Here is a 14,875-nt window from a genome sequence, read left to right on the forward strand (position 1 = left end):
GCTCTCCTACCCATAGGGCAATCCCGCTCATAGTGGCCCTCCTTGTGGCATCGGTTACCTCCAAAAATTAGTCCTCTGGGGACATGAAGATAAGTAGTGCGAACCGCCACATCCATAGCATCTCACGCCACTCATAGATGAGGACTGGCTCGGCTGAACGGAAGGTTGAGAAGATCCTCCAGAACTACGAGAAGAAGAAGAAGATCTGGAGTATGGTGCCTTCCTGGAGCTGGACCCGCCTCTAGACACGGCTGGTCCCCCAACCCTCAGTGGCTGGACCTGACGGCTCGGGTATCCCTCAGTTTCTCTCTTTGTCTTCTCCATATCCCTAGCCATCTCCACAAGAGCTGGAAACTCCCTCAGACGGTGACCTCTCACCAAGAGCTTGATGTCACCACGCAACCCGTTTTCAAACTTGCGGCATTGCCACTCTTCATCCATTGTCATGGTATTAAATCGGAGGAGATGTTTGAAACGATCAGTATACTCAGATACTGACATGTTTCCTTGTACTAGCTCCAAGAACTCCACTTCTTTAGCATATCTAAGAGTGTCAGGGAAGTATTCCCTATAGAACTTCTTCTTGAATAGGTCCCATGTGATAGGGGTTCTAGTTCCCTCCAAGATCACCCGTGCACTGCTCCACCAGTGGCTTGCCTCTCCAGTCAACAGGTACTCAGTATAAGACAACCTGTTCTCATCAGGGCACCTCTTGGCGTTGTAGACTCTCTCCATATCACGAAGCCACTGATCGGCTTCATCTGGTGAGCATTTGCCATCAAACTTGGCGGGATGATGCTGCAAGAAATTCTCCAAACTCCATTCTTGAGTTGGAGCAGCCGAAGAAGAAGAAGGACCGGTGGGAATCCTGCCACTAGTCATCACCTCCAAGAACTGTCTTTGGGTGGCCTCAGCTGCCACCCTAGCACTTTCCGAGGCTACTCTAGCGGCTTCTAAGTTTTGTAGTGCCATGGTATTTTGTTGGACTAGTGAATTATTTTGTTGTTGCATGGAGTTCATCAGTGATTCCATCATCCGCATCATTTCCGTCTGATCGGGTTGTGGAGGTGGAGGAGGAGGAGGTCTAGGCGCCATATTCTGTTTAGGATCAAGCAGCAAAACAATTAGTCTTACTCAAGAATTTAGAATGCTTCCGTACATTTAAGGCACATAAGCACAAACAAAGGATGCACATAACCTACAGGTTCTCTAAGGATAAAAACTGCTCTGATACCATAAATGTGACATCCCAAAATATATAGCAATGTATATACGTAGAATGCATCGATTATAATAATAGAAAGCAGTTAAGGGTACACAATAGATGGAATTAAGCAGTACAGTTATCCAAGTCTGGCTGGAAAACTTTAAAACTTAAGTACAAGTTCATAATTCTCCAAAATACAAGATTGAATAAAGATTCAATGGGACCTAAAGAGTTTTTCCAAAATACAGGTCATGATAAAATGAAGTCTAGAAGTCTTTCAAAATGAAGAGCTATTTAACATAAGAGCTGGTAGAAATCCTAAGCACTAGGTGCTGGGTCTTCCTCAACTTCCAAAGCTTGCTCCAAAGGTACATCATCACCTACTGCTCACATCCAAAGGATTGGATGATCATCGCAAGGGGAAAGCAAACACATGCAACACATACAAATGCAAGGGTGAGCTAGGTCTCAAACAATCATACAATTCATTTTCAACCAATCTAGCATTTACCAGAATATCCATACACATAAGTCATCATAAACATTAGCATTTATTTCATAAAACTCATCAAGACAAGCATCCTATCATGTTAAGACTCTAGACACGTCCGGACATAGAATGTATGTAGAGCTGGGGCGGGTTGTGCACTTGTGATGGCCTCTACTGCTTTGCAAAGCCATTGCCGAGGGGTTCCACCCGACCATACACAAGGCTAATCCGTTACCGCGGAATAGACCTCCAGTGATAGCGTCTACCCTAGGACCTCCCACTACTCCCACCACACGCGTCAATCCTCTCTAAGTGAGAATGAAAGACCGTTGGAGTGTTAGGGATAACCCCCCATATGGAAGCCTCTTACATTCATTCAATACACTAACTGATCCCACCGAGGGATCTAAATTTCCGATTCCATCCGACCATTTTAAATCTCATAATATTCCTTTTGGATCATAAACCACTTATAACCATACACTTTCAACCAATCTGAATCACATGAAGATGCATTCATAAATTGTAACCGAAATATTTAAATAGCATCACTTACTGGAATAAGAGAAAACATAACAGAAAATATCACCACTGGACGAACACTATATGGACGAGCGCCAAAAGCCCTTGGATGGACACTGTTTGGACGAACGTCCTAACCCATTGGACAAACTACTTGGACGAACGTCAAAAGCACTTGGACGAACCCTATTTAGACGAACGCTTCAATATCAAGCCTCATCATGATCGAACGCTACCCATGACCAGTCCCAAGGACGAACCTCATCGAGAACGAACGCTAATATAACTAGGACGAACGCTTCAATACCAAGCCTCATCATGACCGAACGCTAACACTTGCTACCTAAGAGTATAAGACCGAACGCTATTATCACTTAACACATGATCCAGACCGAACGCTAACATCACTAGGACGAACGCTAACTGATTACTAACACTGGCTCAAGGACGAACGCTAACTATCACTAACACATTCCAATGGACGAACGTTAAGTGTCTTAACGCTATAGCAACATCTGAACGAACGGTCAGTTCAGTCGGTGCATGACCGATCGTCCAAATCAGGCATGGACGAACGATCAGTTCTTGTCTCTGCAGAATTCTGCAGAATTATGCAGAATGAGGCCAGAGTTTCCCCTTACCATTTCCAACCATTTTTATCAACTTCTAACACCCTTAATTCTTGTTTTATCCGTGATTGGACTTACCTAATTGATTATAAACATTCCTAATTCCATTCTAAAGTGATTCATACTCAAATTCAACCCTAAAACACCAATTTTCACAACTTAGGTACCCAAATCCAATTCTACTACTTGGAACCTGTTTTCAACTACTGTTATGCTTCTAACAAGTCACAATGGACTTGTCTAGGCTGCCCAAACAGTCCAGGAACACTGCAGCCTTCATTTACTCAAAATCCCTACCTCACTTCCTCTAAAATGGCCTAAAATTGACTCTAAAGACACTTTATTTCCTTTCTAACAGTACTACCACAGAATTTTCACGCCAAAACAGTTCCAACATACACAATTCCATCATTCTAAGTCATTCCAAACAGTTTATAGACATCAATCACCAAAATCACATAACACACACTTCCATACATGCATTTCAAGTTTACTAGAACCAAGTTCATGCTTCCACAACATACCATTTCAAAATTTTATCATGCATTCACTCCACACAGTAAAATCAAAAATAGAACTAGCTCCCCTTACCTTAAAGTTGAGTCGTCTAGCACACCACAACTTTCAACAGTATCCTACCCCGGGAAGAACTTAAGCAGTGCCCTACAACCATCACATTGGTGATGAGAACAACCCTTAGAGCTCAAACTTGACAGGAATTGAAAAGAGGGCAGTTCTAATTGCACAAAAACAGTAGAACCATAAGCCCTAAATTTCGAAAATAGCGGAGAAAAGAGGAAGCCACTTACCGGTTGAAGAACGTAAAATCAATCGGATGGTTTTGAAGCTCTCTACGAGGCGATCGCTAGGGTACCACCTAACAGAACATGCAATGGCTAAATCAGTGTGGAGGCTAGAGAGAAGGCAGAAAAGAATTTGGGAAAAGAGTTTTAGAGAGAGAAAGGAGAATTGGCAAATGAACTTCAGCCTTTTCTTTTTAGGAGAGCCCCCCCTTACCAAGGTCATGAGCCCAAATTGCTAAAGGTCTGGCTGCCACAATTAAGGCCCAATAACCCTGGGTTCAAATTTTTAGGTCCTTACAACGTAAGGTTTAAAAAAAACATATTTTATCCAAATTATTAGTTTATTTAATATTTAGTTATAAGATAACTAAATATTAAATAATCCTAGCCACTAATCCCTTCTTTTTTATTCTTTTTTGCATTTTACAATCTTGGCGTGGTGGAGATCTATAATAGTTTACTGGTGCAGTAAAGATCTAAATTCGTGATCTAATCCAGTAATTGGTCGTGTTGGGTTCGAATCCAACTTAATCGTTGTTCAACTTTAATAGAGACTATAAATAAGAACAATCTTATTTTCAAAAATAAAAGATAGAGTTTGATAAAAAAATCTAAAAAATAAATTTCGTTAATACTTTACATGGAATATCTGAAAAATAAATTTCATTATTCATATATTCTATAATATTTTGCACACACTTCAACACTCAACCATATTTTCCCTCTATCTTTATCAACAACTCAATGATAAATCTTCAAAAGTGATTTACGTTTTACTTTCCAAAACTACCACTTTTCTCACGTCAAGAACACTCATTATTTGTAAGAACAAATGAAAACTATGGTTTATTTATTTTGAAAGTTCTATTAATGTTAACGACTTCCGAAAAGAAACAAGGAAACACATTATACAGCAAGTTCAAAGAATAAAATAAATAGAAAAACAATCAAGTTTTATGAGGTACTAGACGATATTAAACAAGAATTATATCTTGATTTCAAATTTCTCCAAATCATCGTTTATTATTCAATTATTGAATATCAAATGTTTATTTGGCTTGAATACAATGATGTCATACTTTATTAAAAAAAACAAAAGGATGTTGACGACACTTTATATTTTATATGTTCATTTAATTTGAAGGGGATATGTTATTTTGTTGATGTCATAACATAAATTGATAGGTATAATTTAGCATAAAAAAATTGAAATTATAAAATGGTATAATGGGAGTAGAGTATTCCTATAAATGAGAAGACTTGAGTTAAATTCTAAAATGTGTGGAAGGATATCGTTCTAGGAACACGTTGTTTGTTTGTTTTTCTTTCACAAACAAACCGTATGTATATATATAACACTATCTTTTCCCAATCGTGTGTTACAATGCCAAACTGAATTCCATTTGAGTTTGATTCTTTATTAAAAAAAACAAATGAATTGATTTTTTATTTTTTTATTTGAGTGTTATAAAGTCATGCTGGACTCCAATATTTTAACTTGTTAAGCTATGTAATAAGTATGAAAATTATATATGAATTCTTAAAAGACTCGATTGTGGCAATTAAAAACATTTTCACCGTTAATTAGAAAACACATGTTGTATCGTATGATCAAATGGTACGTGACAAAACCGACTAAATGAGAGCATTAGAGGAACTCGATCGACCAAGTAGTCCACAAGCCGCAAGTTAAGGATAAACAATCCATCGATCGAGCGACCGAGAAGGAGAGAAAGCCGAGTGAACATTCCTTAGCATCAACCACTCTTAAATACCACGTCAACTCAAGATTACGGGTAAGCACTACTTAGTGATTTTGGCCCATGATTAGGGTTTTACTAATCTTAGGACTATCTCAAAACATAAATAAAGGTTAAAGGTAAGAAGGTAGGTGAATTCATTTATCGTGAATTTAAGACTTTTTTCTGACTCTCCGATTGGACCAATTACTCTTAAGTGTTGAAATGTCTTTAGCAAGTACTCCTGAACGACTTGGAGCATAAACAAGAAAAGATTTTGATTAAGATACACATGATTACCTAAATTAACTCAGAACAAAGAGTGAAAGTGTATTTTGTGGTATTCTATACCCAAAACACATGTGTTTTTCATGGATTAAAATTCGATGTTCATATAGTATCTTTTAATAAATTCAATTTACTCGATACAGATTCGTTTGACTAACAAACTTATAATGTTTTTTAATTTGGTTTTAAGTGTTTCAATGTTTATTTTTCCATTGGAACAAAGTCATAAAAATCTTTAAATTAATAGACTCTCGTTATGATGTTCAATCAACAACTCACGTATAGAATCATATTTTTGGTATTTTTATTGTTAGAAATGAAATGATAGAGAAATCAAAATAAAAAACAAATGAAGAGAAGAATAGTAGAGACGAAAGATTTACATAAAAGTAAATTCCAGAGAAAGTAAGTTATCAAAAATAGAAAAACACTAGTAAACTAAATCAACAAAGTGATGATTCAAATTATTACGATCAATAATTTATTAGTTTATTTAATATTTAGTTAAAAGATAACACGAAATTTTGAAGGTAAGATTAGTTTTAGTATGATAGAGATATGATTTGAATGACATAGTTAAGTGGGGAAGAGAGGACAGAGTTGCCTTGAAGTTCAGCGTGCTCATACGGAGACAGTTAATTGATGGTCATTTTCTCTTTTTTGTAGAACTTATCGTTTTACACATTGCATAACCAATATTTTCTTTGACTAAATGTGATTATTGGATTATTTTCTAACGTTTTCCTGTTGAAGTCATAGATATGAGGGACAGACAGGTGTCCACATTCACTCATAACTCGTGTTATTGTTCTCTCCCAACAAAGTCGTGTTTGGCTTTTTCGAAACATTAAAAAATAGATATACACAACGTTTTGCATACGGCCGCTGTTTTGCAGAACCGCGTGATCTTGGTACAGTTTGGGTGGCTGCAGCACTGAAAACATATTTGAAAACACACCAAATCGACAGTCATGAATCACGCGCTCTGCCTTTTCTGAGAACAACAGTAGACAAAACACAGCACAACCTTCAAAAGATCTAAAGCATGAGCAGTTCTTATATTTCTCAAAAATATCTTTACCGGAGTTCAAAAACCGTTCAGTAATTTACTTAATTGATATTCGAAAATCGATTAACAAATTCACTTAAGAAAATTTTTTTAATCAGTTTTCGAATGCGGATAAAGGTATTATTAGTTAGTATTTGGAGATGCAGATGAAACACTCTTAAAGCATTACACCACTTCACTTTTTGACTAATATAAAATAAAAATAATAATAAACAACCATTACACTATAATCATATCATATAAATCAAAGTCATCCTGAAATATATAAACACAGCACAACCTTCAATGTCTAACTTTTATTTTTTAGAATCAGTAAATATAAAAAGTTAATTACATTCGTATTATGATTTTTTATAAAATAGTATTTAAATATAACTCGAAAATAATAACTAATGAAAACAAAAGAATAAGATACTACAAAAATGCCTACTTTTACCATGTTTTAATTTGACATTCCTGTCTGAATACATTTTTGGTGATTAAGAAAATGGTCAGAAAAAATCAGCGTTGGTAATTTAAATATTCAAATATAATACGAAAACAATTTGAGCCAATGCAAAGGGAGGTTGAAGAAAAATAGAAAATAGTTTAAACTATTTTTTATGAGTACTTTATGTGATAATTATAAGAAATATGCATTTTTCAATATGAACTTTTTATATTTTCTGATAAAGTCTGTGAATTTAGATTTATTGACGATTGATGTCTGTTAAAAACTATAAAATAAAAAATATATCCATCGATAAACTGTGTGATCTATACAAAACATTAATATATCAATAAATGACATAACAGATTTAAGTATAGTAGATTATATTTTTTTATCACACATTAAATTCTAGATATACACTAATAAGCTAATTAGACAAGAAAAAGGACAATCAAATTCAAAATGACACAACATAAACATGTTTATAATGTAATTCAAACAAACATAAAATTTTTAAAAATATATATTTATAACTAACATAGTTCTAATAATTTATACAGTTGTCAGAATTGTTTTTTTTTTGGTTATCGTCTTGTTACTATTATGAAAATGAATGAACTAAGATGAATTGAACTAGAATTAATGAGTCATTGCTAAGATGGTGCTAGATTCGACTAGGACTGTTGAAGAGAAGTTTGAACAAGTGGTGTAAAAACCATCCCATTATCATATCTAAAACCATAGTTCAATGTCTAAATCTTAAATCATAATCGCTAATTATAAATCATATATATATATATATATATATATATATATATATATATATATATTTATTTATTTATTTATTTTAAATACAGTAAACAACTGAAATAAATTTTGAAGTCAAGATACAAATTCCTAGAGAATTTGTATTACCTTTGAAACAGCATAAAAGTAAAATTGATAGAGTTAATATTAATTTATAGTGGTATCTGTTAGTAAGATTTATGTTTCTTCAATTGAGATATAGAGTGCCATATGTATGGGGATATTGTGATTTGTGCTTTCATCATTTTTAAATGTTGAAGTATATGTGAATCTTGGAAAGACTGTTTATGCAATATTATATCCTTACATTTAGACATATCAACTTAGTCATTTCCCTCTCAATCCTATGTCTACAAACCTACACTAAGCATAATATATTTCAAATAAACTAGTTACAAAAAACTTAAATAAACTAGTTATATGCACTAAACTTAAAGTTTTATCAGATATAAAAACTATAAAAAATAAATTAAACTTTTACTTAAGAAAAAAAATTAAATGTTAATATATTTTTTAAAAACATAACATAATATTAAATAGTTTAAGAATTCAATATTATTTTAAAAATATATAATATATTATATCATAATTAATTTCTAATGTGTGACATGTTTTATTTCTTATATTTAAATAAATTAGCTTCTATTAGATTACCTTATTTGATTTTTACATTGAAGTAAAGTTTTTATATTTAATTTATTTTTATCATAAGAAACTAAGATAAATATATCTAATTACATGAGATCAATATTTTTGTTGGAAGTCCCACGTCGACTAGAGATAAGGTCAATTCTTAGTTTATAAGTGGATGCAAACCTCACCTTACAAGCCGGTTTTGTGGGGATGAGTTAGGCCTCAAGTCCACTTCTAATATTGGACCACCCAATTTCTACTATAAGTGGATGCAAACCTCACCCTACAAGCCGGTTTTGTGGGGATGAGTTAGGCTTAAAAACCCACTTTCTAATAATTTTATATTTAATTTATTATAAATTTTTCTCTTTGTTTTTTAAAATTATGAAATATAATTGATACATATATATATATATAATTGTCTCATGTGTATTATATTTTTGAATTCAGATGATTTCGCGTGTTCGGATATGTGTCACATGGATCCGTGTGTGTCGTATATATTTACAAATGTCTTGTTGTTCAAACTTCACCACGTGTTTGACGAAAAGAATGTAAGAATGGTTAGAATTGAGGTTCACATAGAATTTACGAACCGATATGAGATTTGAAATTAAACGAAGATTTGAGAATGAATCGTGATCGGAAATGATCAGTTTAGGATTTAGGTTTAACACATAAATGAAATAGGGTTTAGTGCAATACGTTTTGGGTACAAGAAAGAAAGAAAATTTGTAAACACATTGATATTCGAGTTACAGTTATTATAAAGATAAAATAAAAAAATAAAAAAAGAAGATAAAAGTAATGAAAACCAGTATCATTAAAAAATTAAATAGAGTTTAGTGAATATGTGCCTTAAGGAAAAATTACTAACAAGGTCAATTGTGGCAATCATAGAACTCTTTTGTTATATATATGTGGTTATGGAAAGTGCTTTAACTCAACAACAGCAATCTAGTTTTGATACTCACAGAATTCTATCCATCAGTTTTTGTGTGTGATGATAACACCCTCAACAACCTCAATGAAGAATCCAGTTCGTTTCAGATTCATAATGTTTGTGCTGTGTGTGGTGTCGCAGGTTGTTCATGGTGAAGAGAAGATTAGATGCATTCCAGAGGAGAGGGAAGCACTCCTCCAATTCAAGGCAGCCATTATCGTTCACAACGGCATGCTATCATCTTGGACCACTCCTCACTGCTGCCAATGGGAGGGGATTCGCTGCAGCAACCTCACCTCCCATATTGTAAGCCTCGACCTTCATGGAGATATATACGAAGAACGTTATATTGTAAGCTACGACTTTCATGGAAATATATATGAAGAACGTTATATGAGCGGAGAGATCCACAAGTCGTTGATGGAGTTGCCACAATTACAGTATTTGAACCTCAGTCATAATGATTTTCCAGACAGTCACATCCCAGAGTTTCTTGGTTCTCTCAAAAACTTGAAATACCTTGATCTCTCTTCATGTTATTTTGGCGGAAGAATTCCAAGTCAATTAGGCTCTCTTTCTCATTTGGAATACTTAAATCTTGCTTATAATTCTCTGAACGGATCAATCCCTTATCAGCTTGGAAATCTCTCCCAATTGCAGCATCTTGATCTCAGAAGCAATTATTTCGAAGGAAATATACCTCCTCAACTTGGAAATCTCTCCCAATTGCATGAGCTCTATCTTGGAGAAAATTTGGACAATCTCAAAATTAGTGACGGAGGTCAGTGGCTCTCAAATCTCATTTCTTTAACCCATCTTTACTTGTACTCTGTATCAAATCTTAATACTTCTCATACTTGGTTGAAACTGATTGCGGAGCTACCTGAACTAAGAGAACTAAGTTTAGTTGATTGTAGCCTTTCCGACCATTTCATTCTTTCATCCAAACATTTGAAGTTCAATTTCTCTACTTCCTTCTCTGTCCTTGATCTTTCTCAAAACATCTTCACATCACCAATGGTATTCCAGTGGGTGTCAAACATCACTTCCAACCTTGTTGAGCTTGACCTTAGTGGCAACCACTTGGAGGGTTCCACATCAAGTGATTTTGGCATCGTCATGAATTCGCTTAGGCATCTTGACCTCTCACTTAATAATTTAAAGGTCAGGGATTTGAAATCCTTCATTAATATATGCACTTTACATTCTTTAAACCTATTCTCAAACCATTTGGCTGAAGACCTTCCCTCCATTCTCGGTAATTTGTCCAGTGGATGCGTTAGACACTCATTGCAAGAATTGGATCTGTCATGGAATCACATCACTGGCACTTTGTCTGACATTTCAGTATTCTCCTCTTTGAAAACATTGTTTCTTCAAATAAATCGGTTAACTGGAAGGATACCGGAAGGTGTGAAGTTACCGTCCACTTTGGAGTATTTGTCAGTTGGGTCAAATTTCTTACAAGGTGGAATTCCAAAATCATTTGGCAATGCATGTTCTTTGTTTTTATTGGACATCTCTATGAATGGCCTGACTGATGAGCTTCCGATGATAATTTCTCACTTGTCTGGATGTGCTAGATATTCATTGCAAGAATTATATCTAGAAGGGAATCAAATCAATGGCACACTACCTGACTTCTCAACATTCACATCCTTAAAAATATTATCTCTTCAGAACAATAAGCTAAATGGAGAGATTCATAAGAACATTCAATTTCCACCTAAATTGGAGGAGCTCTACATCTATTCAAACTCTTTAACGGGTATGCTTACTGACTACCACTTTGCTAATATGTCTAAGTTAGAGCGCTTGGATTTATCTGACAACTCATTGGACTTGGCATTTACTCAAAACTGGGTTCCACCTTTTCAATTGTTATCTATATACTTGAGATCTTGCCAGTTAGGTCCAACATTTCCCATGTGGTTGCGGACACAAAATAAATTTGTCTATATTGACATTTCAAATGCTACAATATCAGGTATTATTCCTGAATGGTTTTGGGCTAAATTACCTCTACAAAAAGTGATGACAATGAATATTTCATACAACAGTCTACAAGGTACAATTCCAAATGTTTCATCAACGTATGTTTCTACTTCCATGCATCTTGGATCAAATCAATTTGAAGGTTCTATTCCTCTATTTTTACGAAACTCTCAAATTCTTGATTTATCAAAAAATAAATTCTCAAATCCTCTTTCATTTTTGTGTGAAGATTATGCAACTTCAGTTCATATTCATTTAGACATTTCGTATAATCACTTATCCGGAGATATCCCAGATTGTTGGAAACAAATTAACTCATTAGTTTATTTAGATTTGAGTTACAATAACTTTTCAGGAAAAATTCCAACTTCAATAGGATGGCTTCTTGATCTTCAAGTATTATTGTTGAGAAACAACAATTTAGTAGAAGGAATCCCTTTCTCCATAAGAAATTGCACAAAGCTAGTAATGTTTGATTTGTCAGAAAACAAATTATCAAGATCTATCCCTGATTGGATTGGGACAAAAAAAGAGTTGCAAATATTAAATCTGAGAAAGAATCAATTCTTTGGGAGTTTACCATTAACGGTTTGTTGTCTAAGAAACCTTCATCTCTTGGATCTCTCACTAAACAACTTATCTGGAAAAATTCCGAAATGCATAAACAACCTTACTTCAATGGCTCAAACGACATCTTCAATATTTGATGAAAGGCATGAGTATGTGTTGAAAAATGGTTATTTTAGGGACTTCAAACAATACTATTTGAATACATGGTTGACATGAAAGGTTCGAAACAAATGTTTATGAATAATGGTTTGTCACTTCTAAAAAACATTGATATCTCAAGTAATCAGTTCTCAGGAGAAATTCCTATAGAAATAGAGAAATTATCTAGACTGATTTCATTGAACTTATCAAGAAACAATTTGATTGGAAAAATTCCTTCAAACATTGGAAACATAACATTACTTGATTCTCTTGATTTGTCAAGAAATCGACTTGTTGGTTCAATTCCTCGAAGTCTCGCTCAAATTTATGGACTTGGTGTATTAGATTTGTCTCATAATCATCTAAGTGGAGAAATTCCTTCAAGCACACAATTGCAAAGTTTCAATAAATCTAGTTATGAAGATAATCTTGATCTTTGTGGACCACCACTTGAAAAATTGTGTATTATTGATGGGGAGCTAACACAAAAACCAAATGTCAATGTTTGTAAAGATGATTATTCATTTTTCAATAATGAATTTTTCATAAGTATGGCAATTGGATTTGTTCTAAGTTTTTGGACAGTGTTTGGCTCAATCTTATTCAAACGTTCTTGGCAACTGTCTTATTTCAACTTCTTGAACAACTTAGAAGACAATGTTCATGTCAAAATAGCAATTTTTGTCAGAGCACTTAAGCAGGACAAAGATTACAAGGTAATAATATCATATGTTTTATACAACTTTGTTTTCTCTATGTATTAAATGCACATTACCATATATCCCTTTTTCCATATTTCTGTAGCATTTTATTAATTAAAATAAAATTATCAAATTATTATTATGCTAAATATTGAACCAATTTTTACAATTCAATTAGTTGCTTTTGAAACTAATTATGTCAAATATATAAGATTGAATGCACAAGAGCCATTAAATGTGTAAATATAGCATGTTAAGTAATCAAGAAAATGACTTCTTGCTCGTTTGAATGTTGAGTGCCTTTAGTGTTTATTTACTTCAGTTTTTTTAATAAAATTATGCCCTTGACAACCTTTTGCAAATTTAGATGAAAAGTTTGCATGACCACAAAATAAAATAGCAACAAAATAATTTATGTTCAATACTGGATAGTCTTATAAAAAAAGAAAAAACAATTGTTTCCTTGTTACCATGAAATCATGTTTTTTTCCCTACTAAACTTCGGAGATCTTTATCTATCTTTAGTTTTTTCCCTTGCTACCATGAAATCATGTTTTGAATTTAACCAAATAACATCGAAACAAGATAATAATCCGAAAATAACTTAGGGTGAAAACACAAAAACTTAGAACCTAAATTCTCAACATAGAAAACCTACATAAAACTTAGAATCTAATCCCCAACATAGAAAACCTTAAGAAAACACTTAGGTTCTTAGGAAATAGAAAAAACATCTAGGTCAAAAACACTGATAATGACATATTTTACAATGATTTCAATATTGAATTAAGAGAAAATGTCAACTCTTTCTTAACTTTTTGCCTTGTAAATCCTGGTTTTCATTTAGTTTCTTAAGTGAGCTTTAATGAGATAATTTAATGACTAATCCATGCTCTCATGTTCTTAAAGTAGTTGGAAGAAATCTATGCATCAAATGAAGGCACCAGAACCCAAGAAAAACAAGAAAAACAACAAAAAATGAAGAACTAGAATTTTGTTGAAACTGCGTCCGAACGCCCTTTTTCCATGGGCGCTTGAGTGCCAGTGCACCAACTTCTGAGCTTGACTGGGTCACACCCGCGCGCCCACTGCATAGGGGTGCTTAAGTGCGTCTTTGCTGACCGATGCGCGTTGGAGCGCAAACTTAAGCGCAACTTTCGCTAATTTGGCAGATTAGGCCTATTTAACCCTAAAACACGAAGGGGTCTGCATCTTTGGGCACCTAAATGCGATTTCTCTCTACTGCAGCACTTGAAGGCGAACTAGGAGCTGTGGGAACAATCCTTCTTCTTCCTTGGGTTCTCTCCCTTCTTCCATTTCCACCATTGTTGTAAGCTTAAGCTCTCCATTCATGGAGAACTAGTTTCATTTATTGTTGGGGATTGATGTAACCACAAATTTCTTATGTAAACTATAATGTTTTGAATGATTATATGCCTCTTTCATTGATTATTAGTGTTTACTTCCTTTACTTAAAGTTTGTTATGATTTAATCAACCATGACATGATTTTAGGGTTTGCTTAATATTATAAAATATTGTGAGTATGGAACTGGATTAAACACCTAAAGAAAATTGTATCTAGGAATAGAACTAGGACCTTTGGTTGTCGTTAATGTCAATTCTTAATGCGAAAATAATTGTTAGGTTTTCCAAGAGATTGGAATCTAATAAGGAAGTTTAGGCTCTCTCTACCAAGGGATTGTGTTTGTGTAAATTTGTAGATTGACATTAGCATTTTAATGAAGAGGAAGTGAATTACCATGCATAAGAGTGAAGTAGGTGAAATCATACCCCCAACAATATCATTTCATATAATTTCTAATCTTTCCATTCCTAAGTTTTTGAGTTACCAAAGTTCACTTTTACTATTCTTGTCTTATATTTATCTTAATTGCATTAAAATCTA

The 14,875-nt window shown here is 33.9% G+C and overlaps 1 long non-coding RNA gene and 1 pseudogene across 2 annotated transcripts; one reads left to right on the forward strand and one right to left on the reverse strand.

Moving 5' to 3' along the window:
- Nucleotides 1–1,456: 1,456 nt before the first annotated feature.
- On the reverse strand, nucleotides 1,457–3,849 carry LOC148202663 (uncharacterized). The gene is made up of 3 exons (XR_015784879.1): nucleotides 3,658–3,849; nucleotides 3,440–3,511; nucleotides 1,457–1,590 (listed from the first exon to the last, which is right to left on the reverse strand). It is a non-coding gene; the product is annotated as an uncharacterized LOC148202663 (long non-coding RNA).
- A 5,705-nt stretch (nucleotides 3,850–9,554) lies between these two features.
- Nucleotides 9,555–14,567, forward strand: LOC148202664 (receptor-like protein EIX2; annotated as a pseudogene). Its single transcript, XR_015784698.1, has 2 exons — nucleotides 9,555–12,982; nucleotides 13,880–14,567. The product of XR_015784698.1 is annotated as a receptor-like protein EIX2 (transcript).
- The last annotated feature ends 308 nt before the right edge of the window (nucleotides 14,568–14,875 follow it).

Source organism: Vigna umbellata, chromosome 3 (genome assembly GCF_029865625.1).
Source record: "Vigna umbellata cultivar VRB3 chromosome 3, Vumbellata_1.0, whole genome shotgun sequence".
Classification (NCBI taxonomy): Eukaryota; Viridiplantae; Streptophyta; class Magnoliopsida; order Fabales; family Fabaceae; genus Vigna; species Vigna umbellata.